Source organism: Chrysemys picta, unplaced genomic scaffold, assembly GCF_011386835.1.
Source record: "Chrysemys picta bellii isolate R12L10 unplaced genomic scaffold, ASM1138683v2 scaf2040, whole genome shotgun sequence".
Taxonomy (NCBI): domain Eukaryota; kingdom Metazoa; phylum Chordata; order Testudines; family Emydidae; genus Chrysemys; species Chrysemys picta.
This window is the reverse complement of record NW_027054744.1, coordinates 1,586-8,751: the sequence shown is the minus strand read 5'-3', so window position 1 is coordinate 8,751 and position 7,166 is coordinate 1,586. Positions and strand designations below refer to the sequence as shown.

General features: G+C 44.9%; 1 non-coding gene across 1 annotated transcript; it reads left to right on the top strand.

Moving 5' to 3' along the window:
- Nucleotides 1–6,159: 6,159 nt before the first annotated feature.
- LOC112061675 (U1 spliceosomal RNA) lies at nucleotides 6,160–6,316 on the top strand. The gene has a single exon (XR_002890345.1). It is a non-coding gene; the product is annotated as a U1 spliceosomal RNA (small nuclear RNA).
- Nucleotides 6,317–7,166: the final 850 nt, after the last annotated feature.

Below are 7,166 nucleotides of genomic sequence, written 5' to 3'. Positions count from 1 at the left end.
CTCGCTTCTCAACTGTCAGGGCAGCTCTCATCTTGGTAATCCTGCACTTCAGGGTGGGGGAAAGCAAGTCACAAAGTTCAAGGAAAGTGGCCTTACGCATGCGAAAGTTTCGCAGCCACTGTGAATCATCCCATACCTGCAACACTCTGCAGTCCCTCCAGTCTGTGCTTGTTTGCCGGGCCCAAAATTGGTGTTCCACTGTATCAACCAGCCCCACTGCCAACATGATGTCCCAACTGCCACAGCCTGTGCTTTCAGGAATGTCTGTGTCCATGTCCTCCTCACAATCGTCCTCATGCTGGCGTCTCTTAGCCAGGTTCTGCACATACTGCAGGATAATGCATGAGGTGTTTACAATGCTCACAACAGCAGCGGTGAGCTGAGTGGGCTCCATGCTTGCCGTGCTATGGCGTCTGCATGGGTAACCAGGGAAAAAGGCGTGAAACAATTGTCTGCCGTTGCTTTCACGGCAGGAGGGGAGACTGACGACATGTACCCAAAATCACCCACGACAATGTTTTTGCCCCATCAGGCATTGGGAGCTTAACCCAGAATTCCAATGGGCAGCGGAGACTGCAGGAACTGTGGGATAGCTACTCACAGTGCACCGCTCCATGATTTGATGCTAGCCACGGTATTGAGGACGCATTCTGATGACTTAATGCACTTAGTGGGGACGTACACAATCGACTGTATAAAATCGATTTCTAAAGATCAACTTCTATAAAAGCGACCTAATTTTGTAGTGTAAACATACCCTTATTCACTTACCAAACAACCTATGACCCTATATTTCACCTTCTCCATATTACTTCCACATCTACCACCTACACCACACAGACTTCCTCTCTCCACCTTCAACATCAAACTCAGAGCAAGTACAGTAGTTAGAAATGGATATCTAAGCTTTCAGACCACTGAAGCACATAGCTAGTATGAATGGTATACACTTTTAGTTGATAGCTATACTTAAATGTGCTACATTTGAAATGGTTACCACTCTTTCACTGGTAACCAAGGGATAGGCCAGACGGTAGTGAAGAAGTTCAGGGAGATAGCAACAGGGTCTGGGAGCTGGAGCAAATCATGGTTGTTAGACATAGGGTCCCTGGGCTGGAACCTGGAGTACAAGGGGAGCCTGGGTTCCCCTACCAGCCACTGGGGAAGGGTACAATCTGGGCAATAGAAAGAAAGACTTCCTGAGACAGATAGTTTAGAGGGACTTTGATACCTCAGAATGGGAAAACGATAATGACCTAGTGAAACCAGACATAGTGGGAGCACCCTGAGTTACGGAGAGGGATCAATCGAGTCCAAATAAAAAGGAGAGACACAGCGTGAGCGACTAAAGGAAGGGGCATCAGACTGGTCGAAAACTAATCCCCGGCCACATGGAGGTGTCACAACAGTGAGTAGTAAACCCAATGACTGGGTCACTTCCAGGATACTGGTCACAGGCTGGGGCATTGACCAGACCATGTGACTGACACCTTTCCAACATGGCAGCAGCTCCTCCCTCCACCTTCTCTGCTGGCTGCCTTCTCGCCCTTCTCTATGCCTAGTACGCCTATGGGAGAAGCATTACAGATACCCTTTGTCATGGCAATGTCGTCTGAAGGAAGAAAGATACCCACAAAAAGGGGGCTGAAGGACTTTGCTGGTACTGGATGCTAAGAGGAGAGCTAAGGGTCTTTGTGGGCGCTCTACACGCTTCTATAGCCTTTCAGGTTTACTCCGCAGCCAGAGAGGAGTTCAGGTGCTTTGGGAATGTTGTGGGAAGGAGACAAGATGGGTAAGATAATATTTTTTTATTGGACCAACTTCTGTTGGTCCAATAAAAGAGACAAGCTTTTGAGCTTACACAGAGCTCTTCTTTGGGGCAAGGAAGGGGCTAATGGGCTTTACAGGACACTGTAGGAACGCTGTCAGGATATTACAAGAGGCTGAAGGACTGGGGAGAAATAAGAGAGTGGTGGATTACAGGGGAGAGGTAAGAGTAAAAAAGTTAATCAGAGGCTAAAATGGCCAAGATAGACTGTTGTTCCATATGAGATATTTAAAATACTTGCACAGTATTGTCTCTCTTTTCTTTTTTTTTTTTAAATAATTCCTATCATTACTCATGGTATTTTTCTTGGGTAAAATATGCTTATTGCAACTTCAATGCCAATATAAAATACAGAGTAAGCAAAGCGTTCCCTCTAATTTTTCCCCACGCATGTACAGAATGAATTGTGTTATGTGCACCACTATGGAGGTGATGTGTGACAAAATTCATGTGGCGGGGATGGGGCCGAGAGGTTCGGAGTGTGGGAGGGGGCTCAGGACTGGGGCAGAGAATTGGGGTACAGGGGGTGAGGGCTCTGGCTGGGGGTGTGGGCTTTGGGGTGGGGCCAGGGGTGAGGGCTCCAGCTGGGGGTGCGGGTTCCAGGGTGGGGCCAGAAATAAGGGGTTGAGGGTACGGGAGGCAGCTCCGGGCTGGGGTTAAGGGGGGGTGAGAGCTCCGGCTGGAGATGTGGGCTCTAGGATGGGGCCGGGGACAAGGGGTTTGGGGTGCAGGCTGCCCTGGGTCTACGGTGGGGGGAGAGGACTCCCCCCAGCTCTCTCTCCCCGCAGCAGCACCTGGTTTGGGGGGGGAGAGGCGCCTCTCACCGCCATGGCAGCTCCGGGGCGGGCTGGGTTGGGGCCAGGGCCGGGGCACCTCTCCCGCGGCAGGTCCGGGGCAGCCGCGCAGCTTAGAGGGAACTTAGGCTGTGAATCCAATCAAGATCCACATATATTAGTTATCTGTTAAATGGAAAAGGTGCCAGATTCAAAAAGCAAAGGCATTCCATTTCTGGTGGGTGGGGAATGATGGATTGTTCATTTTCACAGACATGTTATATGCCACAAAGTACTCTTGGCTGCTTATCCAATTCCTTTGGGTCAAGAACAGAGTAGAAACTGAGGGTCTCTGAAAAAAATAAACCAGGAGAGGGTAATGCTACTAGGGATGTTTGGTATGACAAGAAGCAGGTCAACGATCTTTTTATGTATCCTTTCATTTCAATTGTTCATGGTATAAAATAGGTAGATTAAGCAGATCCAAGCCCTTTATTTCAAAAGGGGCATTGCAGTCACAAACATGGTTCCAAAGGCACCACAAAGGCTGCTACTAAGTACACTCTACTCCTGTACAATCACCTGAGATGAAATGCTAGCCCCACTGAAATTAATGGGTGGGTTTTGCCATGAACTTCAATGGGATCAGGATTTCACTCCTGGTCTTAGGCAGAAAAGTCCAAGGTTTTGGTGGATTCAGGCTCCATTTAGGCTTTATCCATTGCATATACTATGTAGTTGACTGAAACTTTAAGCACAGCATGGTGTTAAACTGTATAAATAAGCAAACAACATACTAAAACATGAAGTGGAGTGGTTTGGTGCTTTATCCAGGATGTGATTAGATGCGGCCACGATACATGGACGGGACTGAAAGAAAAGGCTGGAGTGGTGGGAATGGTAGGTCCCTTAGCCACCAATCCTGCAAACACTTATACAAAGGTAATTTTACTCAGGTGAATAGTTACACATGTTTCCAGTATTTAAACCTTAGAAGTTAAACTACAGATAAAGTTTTGACTTGCTTCAACTGCTTAGTACACCTCTACCTCGATATAACGCTGTCCTCGGGAGCCAAAAAAATCTTACTGCGTTATAGGTGAAACTGCGTTATATCGAACTTGCTTTGATCCACCAGAGTGTGCAGCCCCGCCCCCCCGGAGCACTGCTTTACCACGTTATATCCGAATTCATGTTATATCTGGTCACCTTATATCGGGGTAGAGGTGTATTTACTGTGTTTTATGTGAATTTAATTTTCCTCATATCAGGATGCAACAATCCTGATGGCAAGGATCCCTTTAGTCCACGTCCCACTAAGGAAGGTGTGCTTACCCAACCATCTCTCATCATTTAAGCTACCACTTATGCGGCAGCTGTACAAAGGGACTATTCAAAGCCTGACAGAAGACTGTATCATCCCATGGCAAGGGGGTAAGAATAATTACAAGTCAAGCATGTACCTTTGTACTATCTCTACTTTTAGAAGCTGGGGGGAAGTTTTTACAATTTGTATTTAATTAAATTATTTCCTTGTATATTGGAGGAAACACTGATGGAGCAGTAGCCACTTATTTTTTCACTTTTTTAATATAAATATAAATAAAAGCACAAACTGAGTAACTCAAGCTGCCTTATCCTAAGGGATTGGAACGGGAGAAGGAAAACAAAACTACAAAGGTACTGAAGAATGTACATATGTACTTCTGTGTAAATGTGTGTGTTTGTCATATTTGTGGATTAGTGGAAAGAGTTAAGAGGTATGGTGGGAGAAAAGGGAATGGATGGAAAGGATCCAACATATTTAAAATGGTTGCTGCTTTATACTGGCATTCATCTAAATATCCTTTCTTTTCAGCAAAGTTTATACAAATACAGGTCTAACAAGACCGCCAGATACATATGTAAATCACTTCCAATATAGGGAATCATCATATCCCTAGGAATTAAGTACTGAGACTTTCAGCTTTAGGCTGCCGGTTTGAAATCTCCCCAGTTTAGTGATGACCAAAGATTACTGCTATCTGATAGATCCTCAGTTTATGTGATGTAAATTGGTTGTCCCAATCCAGTTCCCACTCAATAGGCCTTTATCACAAAATTTTCCACAACAGGCACCCTAAAGAAATTGAGCTTGGGGAGAATGAATGGAGTGTAGAGAATGCCCTACCACGTAAGCCCCAAGAAGCAGTCCTTCCAACTCCAGGCCGAAATGCATTGTGGAGAGGGGAGTAGGAAGGGAAAACGTTAGGGGTCGATACTACCCATGCTGTAACTTGGTCGATGGATAAACAGATGCTTTCAGGCTCTTAATCTAGAACATTTTGGAAGCAGGAAATCCACCAAACACTAAGACTCTATTAAACAGAACTAGACACCTTTGACGATTTGTTTATTTAAACACAGTGAAAAGGAAATATTTGAAGTTGCATCATCTTAAGTGATACTGAAGGCTAAGTAGTGCAGACTGAAGGTGTCTAGTTCAGAGAGTGTTGTAACAAAATAAGAGTTGAACTTCTCAGGGCAAGACAGTGTTACTCGTCTATGCAGTGCCCAGTACAATGCGGTCCCAATGCTGACTGGAGTAGACACTCAAATCATTATGGGCATGGCTACACTTGCAAATGTAGAGCACTTTGAGTTAAACCAGCCTTCATAGAGCGCAGTAGGAAAAGTGCTGCAATCTGACAGCTGCAAGCGCACTGGCGTGGCCACATTAGCAGCTCTTGTAATGGCCACAGAGAGCAGTTCATTGTGGTAGCTATCCCAGCATGCAAGTGGCTGCAACGTGCTTTTCAAATGAGGGGAGTGGGGTGGAGTGGAGTGTGACAGGGAGTGTGTTGTGTGTATGTGGGGGGAGAGAGAATGGGTTTTTGGGGGACTGAGAGCATGTCAGCATGCTGTCTTGTAAGTTCAGACAGCAGCAAGCCCCCTCTGTGTCCCCCTTCCCCTCCGCCTTGCTCCCTCTCTCACATACAGCATTCCACAGTAATGCTTGCTTTGTCTCGGAGCAGATAAGCATGCCGGCTGTCAGAAACGGAGCTTTTAAAGGGTGTATGGGCATGCCTGCAGTGATTCCAAAACAATGACAAGAGTGGCCACTTGACTTAAGGGGATTATGGGAAGTTTCCGGAGGCTGATCAGAGTGCAGTAATGCAACACCTCGTTCACACTGATGCCTGTGCGTTTCAGCCAATGCACACCAAGTGTTAATCATCTCGCTGAGGTGGAGTACCAGGAGCGCTCTAGCCCTGGAGTCAGAGCGCTCTATGTGCCTTGCCAGTGTGGACGGGTAGTGAGCTAGGGCGCCTGGGTGCTCTAACTCGCACGTGTAGCCAAGCCCTTAGGTTCTGCAAACAAATACAGTAGGGTAGAAATAGTGGTTACTTATTTATTAAATATTTTAAGCCATTCCAAGTATGACAATCATGTTTTCCTAGTCTTTATATAAAATGGCAACAAGCCGCTCTCTCCAGCAGGGATTCTCGGACTTTGGTATTTGAGAAGAACTTGGCTGTACCATACATCCCAACTGTGCCTATAGCTGCATCTTACCACATAGGTATTGGCAGGGGAGATACTATGATCATGAAAGTGGTTTTCCCAGGCTCATCCATTCCACTGCGGGTGTGATGACCCCTGCGATTTCCCCAAATGCGGGAAACTCGACTGCATAATTTGTGGTAGTGGGGGACTGTGTTCATGCTTTCCCCTGGCACTTGGTCAAAGACAGAGAAATAAACACGTAGGTATTGTATCCTACTGCTTAATTTGTTACGCACTGCCTACTTATAGATGAGTAGAAAAATTACAGTATCAGTTAACTTCAATGTAGATCAAATGGAGAGAAATATTTTACTGACAATGTCCTTCAATTAATATTGACATTAATTGGAAGTAGCCCTACATTGCGCCACAAAAACCACAGAGTCCTAGCTCCCACAGAATTATGCACCACTAACAAACTAACACTTTCCCCCTCACCCCCATACATGGGCTTGGGAGCCAATAGTCACAGTTTTAAAATAAAAAAAATCCAAGTAATTTATTAAGCAGAAAGTATCACAAGCAGCAAATTCAGATTTAATATATTCTTGTGCGAATAATGTGGACTATGCAAAAATGCCTTCATAAATAAGGCAAAGCATGTAGGTTAAGACACAAGGTGTTAATATCTTACGTAATTTTCAAGTGATGATATGAGCGCATCTTGTTCAAAGCAAAGCCTATTTGAAGAGGAAAATTGATTGGTTTCATTAGCTACCTGCTAGTAATGGTACCTAATTTTTCAGAGCCAAGTTTAATAGTTCTGTTATTAACCAAAATGCATTGCATGATTCTGTAAACAGAGAACAAGTTACATTGAAGTGCAGCTGTAAAAACATTTACGCACACTTACATACTCTTATGCACATTCTTTTACCACAAATGTATGTTTTCCACTATGAACTATAAGTAATATGAATCTTACTTAAATATATGCACACACAGAATATCAAACTAGGGTGTTTTATAAATTACCATGGAGGGAAAGCTATAAGGGAGTGCTTTATCTGTACATGCAA